Here is a 9,594-nt window from a genome sequence, read left to right on the forward strand (position 1 = left end):
CTGCATTATTCTGTCTATAAATGCTTCGGATTCATATGAGTCTGAATCTATAGAGGTTCATGGTTCAGGGAAGAGAGAGAAACGAACCTGAGTATAATTGAATGTATGTCCTCAAGGAAGGTGACCCATATACCGTATTATACCGTATTATACCGTATGTTAAGGTAGCTATAGCGAGATACCTTCCTTTATATACACAGACAAGCTGCTATAGTATTTTTAATCCCCTCACCACACAGACACACAGTTAGGTGGAGGTATATAGAGACCGGTCATAGTCTTTCTGTTCTATTTATCGACCCCGGTATATACTTGTATCCGGTAAAATTAATCACTGGTACCCGGTTCTTTTATCCGGTTGAACTTGTAACCGGTATGCCTGTTTATTTTACTGGTAATTTCTCTGTCAGTTGGTGAGTCAGATAGAGAGGAAAAATATACTGTGATCATAGACAGAACTTAAACCAGTGCTTTAATTGGTCCATTTGTTCAACGTCATTGTCAACCGAAAACGCTGATTGGCTAATGTATATATGCAGAAAGACAGATAAGCTGACAGGCAGACAGACACGCTATATACAACAAGACCCTAGACGTTACTGTAATAACTGTCAACATTGTTATTTAATTAATACAATGTTAGAGACGGCACCACGAACGCTACTTTAGACGAAATATACCCAGAGAAACTTTACCTAACCTAACCTAACCTAACCTAACCTAACCTAACCTAACCTAACCTAACCCTAACTAAACCTAACCTAACCCTAACTAAACCTAACCTAAACGTAACTAAACCTAAGCGTAACTAAACCTAACCTAAATTTAACCTAAACCATCGAAAAATTTACTTTAGGTTAGGTTAGGTTAGGTTAGGTTAGGTTAGGTTAGGTTAGGTTAGATTAGCGTTAGGGCATTTATTAATCCATCAAGTTAAATAATATGGGGGTGTCTTATCTTCAGGTGATCAGATATCTCTGTCAACAGTGGCCGAGGTAACACGACCACCGTCTCCGCACCTCAAGGATCCTGGTTCGACCCTGAGTACATACTGGGCGGGAGAGGAAAGGACAGGAAGGGTGGAGGGTGAGGGAGAGTGGAGGGTGAGGAAGGGTGGAGGGTGAGGAGGGGTGGAGGGTGAGGGAGAGTGGAGGGTGAGGAAGGGTGGAGGGTGAGGGAGAGTGGAGGGTGAGGAAGGGTGGAGGGTGAGGGAGAGTGGAGGGTGAGGAAGGGTGGAGGGTGAGGGAGAGTGGAGGTGGAGAGTGAGGGAGATTAGGGGTGGAGGAACTGGACTCTAGTATTATCAGCGTCTTGCCATCTTAAGCCACACACAAAACTGGTTGTGTCGCGTCCTCTCGGGGGGGTAGGGGAGGAGGGAGGGGAGGAGAGGGGAAAGGAGGGAGGAGACGGAGGAAGAGGTGGAAGTGGGAGGAAGACGTGGGTAGGAGGAAGAATGAGAAGGTGGGAGGGAAGACAGTGGAAGGGGATAGGAGGAGATAGGGAAGAGGTGGAGAAGGTATTGGTGGATAGAGGAGGGGGTAGGGGGTGGAGGGGGTAAAGGAAAAGTGTAGGGGGGGGGCACCAGTCCTATGAACGAGCAGGACGTGGTTGGTCGTGTGTGTTTACGTGTAAGTGTCGTGGATGATTGTGTACATGTCACCACCTTCACCACCACCAGTACAGTCATCACCCTTCACCCCTCACCAGTACAGTCATCACCCTCACCAGTTCAGTCATCACCCACCACCCCCACCACCACCACAGTCACCACCACCCCTCACCGCCACACAGTCATCACCCTCACCACCACAGTCATCACCCCTCATCACCACACAGTCATCACCCCTCACCACCACACAGTCACCACCCCTCACCACCACACAGCCATCACCCCTCACCACCACACAGTCACCACCCTCTCACCCCTCACACACCACCCACCACCACCACACCAGTCACCACCTCACCACCACACAGTCCACCTCACCTCACCACCACCACAGTCACCACCACCTCACATCACTTCACCAGTCACCCCTCACCACACACAGTCATCACCCCTCACCAGGCCAACAGCTGGGTGAGGAGAGCCAGGGGGGTGATGCAGGTCCCCTCACTTCAAGGCGGGACTCTAAGGCTATTGCTGTAGTTTGATTTATTGCTTATGGTGCCACACTGGTCGTCGTGGGTGGTGAGGAAGAAGGAAGGGAAGGAAGGGAAGGAAGGAAGGAAAGAAGAAGTGCTAGATAACTGATAACTTAACAAATTGATACTTGCACAACCTACTGTGTATGGAGAGAGAGAGAGAGAGAGAGAGAGAGAGAGAGAGAGAGGTAGTAGTATAGTTTACATGGGTCTGTGGTTACCTGTACAAATTGTTTACACCCTGTCTGACTAACTTGTCTACTCCTGTTTGTAAATACAACACCAAAAAAAATAATATATTGTCCATCAAACATACACAAACGGTACAACAGTAATACAACAGTGGTACAACAATACAACAATGGTACAGGAATATAACAGTGGTACAGCAATACAACAGTGATACAGCAATACAACAGTGGTACAATGGTAAAGAGTGACAGGGAACAGATCCAGGCACCACTGTTACTATAGAACCGACGTCCCTCTTGATAATTATCAGAGATTGGTGCACTTCCCCTGTTGCCGCATGGGTGGTGCACTGTAAGGGGTGTACCTGTGGTGTACCCTGCTGCACTGTAAGGGGTGTTGTTGTTATGTGAGTATGTTAACTGAGTGAGTGAGTGAGTCAGTGAGTGAGTGAGTAAGCGAGTGAGTCAGTGAGTATATTGTGTGAGTAAAGTAAATAATCAACTAAAAGATATCGGCCAAATACGGAGGCAAAATTATACTGACGCGTTCTGATGTTTACCAATAGATGCAAATCCGAATGCTGGTCTGACGAACGCCGCGGAGCTGATGTTTACATAATTGTGTTGACGTAGGTGATTGATCGTCTTCTGTGTGTGTGTGTGTGTGTGTGTGTGTGTGTGTGTGTGTGTGAAAGAGAGACTGACATATACTTACTTTCGATAGACAAGAAGGGGTATAAAAATATCTCTCAATTTCACGTTCGTTTGTTCCGAAGATGAGGTGAGTCATCTGATGGGAGGATAACGATGCTCTCCCCTCCCCTGTCCCCTGTCCTCTCCCCTCCTCCATTCCTTTCTTCCTTCCCTTCTCTCTCCTTTTCTTCCCTCTCTTCCTCTTTTTTTCCCAATATTCTTCCTTCCCCTTCCCCATCTTTCCATCCACCCATTAGATTCCCCTTCCTTTCTCTCCTTCATCCTTTTCGCCTCTCTTATACTCCCTCCCCCACTCTTTCTTTCCCTTCCCCTTTCTTATATTTCCATCCTTCCCATTTCCCCCTTTCTTCCTTCCCTTTTTTTTATTTCTCACCTTTAGCTCCCTCCTTCCTCATCCTCCCCTCCCCCCACCCCCTCCTCTTCCCCCCTTCCTGCATTACTTCCAAAAGCCTCCCCTCCTCCCCTTCCCCCTTCATCCTCTTCTTTCTAACCTCCCCTCCCCCCTTCCTCTTCCCCTCCCCTCCCAGCTGTCCCCTTGAATAAGATTAACAGGGGAGGGAGGTGCTTGCCTGCCCCCACCCCCCTCCCCACCCCCCCGCTACACGCTTCCATGTTCAGGTGCGTGTGTGTGTGTGTGTGTGTGTGTGTGTGTGTGTGTGTGTTTTCCCCAGCCAGTTTGACCCTGGTTCTAAATCTCTCTCTCTCTCTCTCTCTCTCTCTCTCTCTCTCTCTCTCTCTCTCTAAGCTTAGTTCACCTGAAGATTATCCCCCAGCTGATCTTACCTGCAGGAGAACGATACCTGAAGGGACACACCACGCCGCCAGGAGGACAAGAGAGTCATTTATCTACCTGGACAAGGCTGGCGGCTGTACTGTAGTCTTACCTGTGACGATTGACGTGTACTAGTGTTCACCTCCATCTAGGGTGAGGGGGAGGAGGGGGAGAGGAGGGGGGAGGGGGTGGTGAAGAAGGAGCAGGAGGAGGAGGTGAAGAAGGAGGAGGAGGAGGAGGAGGAGGAGGAGGAAAGCACAGTCACCATTCTTACCTTCATCCTCTACCTTCACTATCACCCCTCATCATCGTCGTCTTCATCATCACTATCATCTTCACTATCACCACTATCACCTCTCTCTCTCTCTCTCTCCCTCTCTCTCTCTCTCTCTCTCTCACTTCCAATACACCAACAAGCATAAAATTGGTCACAACAACCCCTACATTTTGAACCATCCATAACCTCGTTAATAACACACCTAACGACCTGGTTTAAAACTGCCTCGTTAATAGTAATAATCAAGTATGTGTAGTAGAGTGACCCCTCAAGCAGTAAGTGGGAGGGAGGAAGGAGGAAGCGCTTGAGTGCTTCCTAAATAAAACAGGTTGGTCGGAGAGTGATGAGTCAGCGCTTGAGCGGCGCCTCGAGAAAGTATTATTATTATTAAGTATTATTCTTAAGTCTTATTGGTAGCATTATTATTATTTATATTAATACTCTAATTATTATCAATATTCCCTTTGTTAATATAAAATCACTCCCACTAACCGACCTGTTATCAATTTTCATCAATATTTTTTTCACAACTAAAATGCAATTCACACTTACACCACACCACCACACCACACCACCACACCACACCACTACACCACACCACCACACCACACCACCACACCACCCCAGACCACACACCACCACACCACACCACCACCACCACACCACCAGACCCACACCACCACACCACACCACCACACCACACCACCACACCACACCACCACACCACACCCACATCCATAAGAGAGACGCTGGCGGGGCTTAAAGAACACGTAACATATTTTAAAGGCAACATTAAGGAGAAAAATATAGGTTTTTGATGGGTAAATGAGAGGGAGAAATGAGTGAGGCACCATTACTGAACCCACGGGACATGTAATTTGGTTAAGTTATAGCTGCAAGGAGAGACTTATAGAAAACGAAGGAAGGAGATCGACCAATAGCTGAGACGGGCGTGTATGTATGTATGTATGTATGTATGTATGTATGTATGTATGTATGTATGTATGTGTGTATGTATGTATGTGTGTATGTAGTATCATTTAATTATTCAAAAAACTCCTCTACACAAAGGAACCCCCCTCTCCTACACACAGACTGTATCTAATTTCACGGTATTGCACCACAAGGTATAGCACGGTCACCTATACATCACTATGTAGGCGGCGCTGGGCAAGAGCGTGAGGCTTGGGTCCACCTACACTGTGATTATCTGCCAGTAAGTTGGACCATTAATGAATAGGTAATGACAGCGCCGCCTTGTGATGGTCGAGGAGGAGGCGTTGGTGTATTAGTGGGAGAGTCAGCATGGTGGTGGTGGTAGAAGGGGTGTGGTGGTGGTGGTGGTGGTGATAGTGGGATAGTGGTGGTGGTGGTGGTAGAAGGGGTGGTGGTGGTGGTGGTGGTAGAAGGAGTGGTAGTGGTGGTGGTGAATTAGTAGTGGTGATAGTAATGATGGTTGTACAGTCACACTCCTCAACACCACAAATCAGTTAACACCATCCCACTCACTCACCCCAGTTAACACCATCCCACTCACTCACCCCAGTTAACACCATCCCACTCACTCACCCCAGTTAACACCATCCCACTCACTCACCCCAGTTAACACCATCCCACTCACTCACCCCAGTTAACACCATCCCACTCACTCACCCCAGTTAACAGTTTACCAATTCGTGACGCCTCTTATGTGACCCAGCGATCACTCCTCTCTGACTGTCAACTCTAGCGGCTATCACTTTAATCTACAAGACCTTATGGAAGTCTTAAACGCCTATCCTCTAGCCCCATCCCTCAGCCTTTACTATGACCGTATCTTCCGTCCCTTCTCTGTCTATCCCCTTATTCGTTAATACTATCCCATAGGAAGGTAACAGAGAGATGAACTGTATGAGTGATTGTATAAGAGGCCGAGTAAACATTTGGTGAAGTGATACTGTGTTAATGATGATGATGATGATGATGATGATGATGATGATGATGATAGTAACAATAATGAAGAAGAAGAAGAAGAAGAAGAAGAAGAAGAAGAAGAAGAAGAAGAGGAAGAACCCCCCACCACCACCACCACATAACAAGGTTCTCACCCACCTAATTAGTATGCAAGTTGACACTAAGTGGCACTCGAGATAAGGATAGTATCATCTGTCCCTCTAGTCAGCTGTCTATCTATCTATCTATCTGTCTACCTATCTATCTATCTATCTATCTATCTCAACCAGTAAGTGTAAACTCAACCTTGTAAAATGTGTGTGTGTGTGTGTGTGTGTGTGTGTGTGTGTGTGTGTGTGTGTGTGTGTGTGTGTGTGTGTGTGTGTGTGTGTGTGTGTGTGTGTGTGTGTTTTCAGTGGTAGCAGGAAAGAGAAATAAGGATATAACAACAGTCAACAACATATGAGAGAGAGAGAGAGAGAGAGAGAGAGAGAGAGAGAGAGAGACTAACTTGACTTACACACCAATCGACAAGTATACAAACCGTTCTCTGTGGTTTCATATTTCAGGGTAAACTTAACCGGTTTTCCCTGACCTGAGGTACGAGGTGTCCGAGTTCCCTCATTTTGGGAGCTGTCTTGTTAAATGAGTCATGGAGCCATTGACTTAACGAACGACCACAAAAAACGGGAAACTACGTCACTACAAAATGAGTAACTAATGTATTTTACTAATGAGTTCACTGAGTAGGTTCATTAGTGTGAGTCGAGACACCAAAATAGGTTCAATCCGAGGCTGCAAGACAGGTTGACTAGTGGATAAGAAAAGTGTGGAACTTCTTCGACATGACATCGATCCATTTTTACGATTCGAACCGGTTCATAATAGTAATCGAAACGTTAATCTCAGAGTAATCAAACAACATCACTGGTTCGTTATATTTTTCGAAGCGTCACAAAATATAAACCTGATTCATCATGAAAATCGAAAGTCACAACACAATACAGTTCAAAAATGATATCCAAATGGTTCATAATATTCGAACAGCTCATAATACTATTCAAACCTTCCCAAAAAATTATGATCTAAGTTAATCCTGTAAATCGGAAGCGTTAACATACAAAACCCTGGTTCATTATGGTATTCGAAGCTTCAAAACTGTGACACATGTTGAGACATTAAACTGCTACCTCTACACTACACCACACTCACCTGCTAATTACACTCATACTTCACATAATTATACTACACTACACATCTTACTCATAGAAATAATAGGAGGGAAGTCGTCTTCAACTCCCGTCAGCTTACAAGGCCCAACTTATATTTTTTTAAACAGGTTCTCTGAATTAAGCACTACTGCAACCCAATCTAACCCAACTTGTCCCAGATTCTGAAAAGGTTCATAGTATAAAAATATTCCTATAAATATTCCTCTTAACATTCCTCCTTTACTAAGATTTTGCAAATATGTATATAACTGATACAATTAAATTATATATATACGCCATGACATAATAAAGATTGATTCCCCAGGAGTTTATATATATATTCCCTGTAAGTCATATATAATAATAATAATAATAATAATAATACCAATAATAATAATAATAATAATAATAATAATAATAATAATAATAATAATAATAATAACAATAATACGGAAGCTCCTCCAATGAGGGCGGCTTGCCCAAGGGCCCCTAGGCGTGAATTTGTTAAGGTGTAGAAGCTGTCGCTCACTTAAGTAAGCCATATGTTTGAAGGGGGTAGGGGAGAGGGAGGGGGTGAAAGAGGGGAAGGGGGTAGGGGTAGGAGGAGGAGGAGGATGGGCTGGCATGGGGAGGGAGGAGGGGGGGGAGAAGGTAGGTAGGGGAGGGATAAATTACCAATCCCAACTCACTCACTGTCAAGAGTCCAAGTGGTGTTGAGTGTATAAGGTTAAATAGGTTAGGTTAGGTTAGGTTAGGCTTAATCCCTCATAATCACAAACCCTCAAATTTAATCCATCGCTAATCCAATTAAAACCCAACAATTAAACCAGCCCAAACACCAACAGACCATTTAGTTCAATCATAGTCATAGTAACCTCCTTATCTAATAATTTAATTCAGTCAACAAGAAACGATAATAATTATATAACACGTAGAGAGAGAGAGAGAGAGAGAGAGAGAGAGAGGAGAGAATTAGACAGGGTTTCAGGATAAGGACCAAAACGGGGAGGAGGTGAAGGGCAGAGAGGAAGGGAAGGGGGAAGAGAGGAAGGAAGAGGGGAAGAGAGGAAAGTGGGGAAGAGAGGAAGGAAGGGGTATAGGAGTGAAGGGGAACGGAGACTAATGAAGAGAGGGGAAGAGAGGAAGGGGAACAGATGGGGAGAGGGCAGACGAGAGGGAGGGGAAGACGAGAGGGAGGGGAGGGGGCAGACGAGAGGAGGGGAAGAGGTGGAGGCAAATGAACTGGCTCCTAAAACAAAGAGAAATTATTAACAGATTAATTGATATCTCTCTCTCTCTCTCTCTCTCCACAGAATAGACAGACAGACAGGCTGTGACAGACAGACAGACAGACAGACAGACAGACAGACAGACAGAGGATAGATAGATAGATAGGATAGATAGATAGATAGATAGATAGATAGATAGACTCTCTAAAATCATACAGGTAAACCACACAACCTTCCAGACCCCGAGTACAACCTTCCAGACCCCGAGTACAACCTTCCAGACCCCGAGTACAACCTAGACCCTCTGAGCAACCTTCCAGACCCCGAGTACAACCTTCCAGGACCCTGAGTACAACCTCTAGGAGGACACAAAGGGGCGAGTCACCAACACCAGAGGAGGAGGAGGAGGAGGAGGAGGAGGGCTGGCGAGACAGGTGACAGCAGGTGAGATAACGACATGGTCTAGTCTAGGTCCAAAGCTTCCCCCAGGGGGGAAGGGGGAGGGGTTAGGAGGGGAGGAGGGGAGGAGGTGGAGGCATAGGGAGGGGGGAAGCAGCCTGCGTTGGTGATCATCCCCAGTGAGAGAGAGAGAGAGAGAGAGAGAGAGAGAGAGAGAGAGAGAGAGAGAGAGAGAGAGAACAACAGCTGCAACACCACGAAGCAACAAGTCACAACAGCTGCAACACCAAAACAACAGTCACAACAGCTGCAACACCACGAAGCAACAAGTCACAACAGCTGCAACACCACGAAGTAACAAGTCACAACAGCTACCAACACGAAGCAACAAGTCACAAATAGCGTAACACCACGAAGCAACAAGTCACAAACAGCTGCAACACCACGAAGCAACAAGTCACAACAGCTGCAACACCACGAAGCAACCATCACAACAGCTGCAACACCACGAAGCAACAAGTCACAACAGCTGTAACACCACGAAGTAACAAGTCACAACAGCTGCAACACCACGAAGCAACAAGTCACAACAGCTGCAACACCACGAAGTAACCATCACAACAGCTGCAACACCACGAAGCAACAAGTCACAACAGCTGCAACACCACGAAGCAACAAGTCACAACAGCTGAACCAACTCCAGCACCATGAAGAACATCTCTGC

Source organism: Homarus americanus, unplaced genomic scaffold (assembly GCF_018991925.1).
Source record: "Homarus americanus isolate GMGI-L3 unplaced genomic scaffold, GMGI_Hamer_2.0 scaffold4060, whole genome shotgun sequence".
Lineage (NCBI taxonomy): Eukaryota > Metazoa > Arthropoda > Malacostraca > Decapoda > Nephropidae > Homarus > Homarus americanus.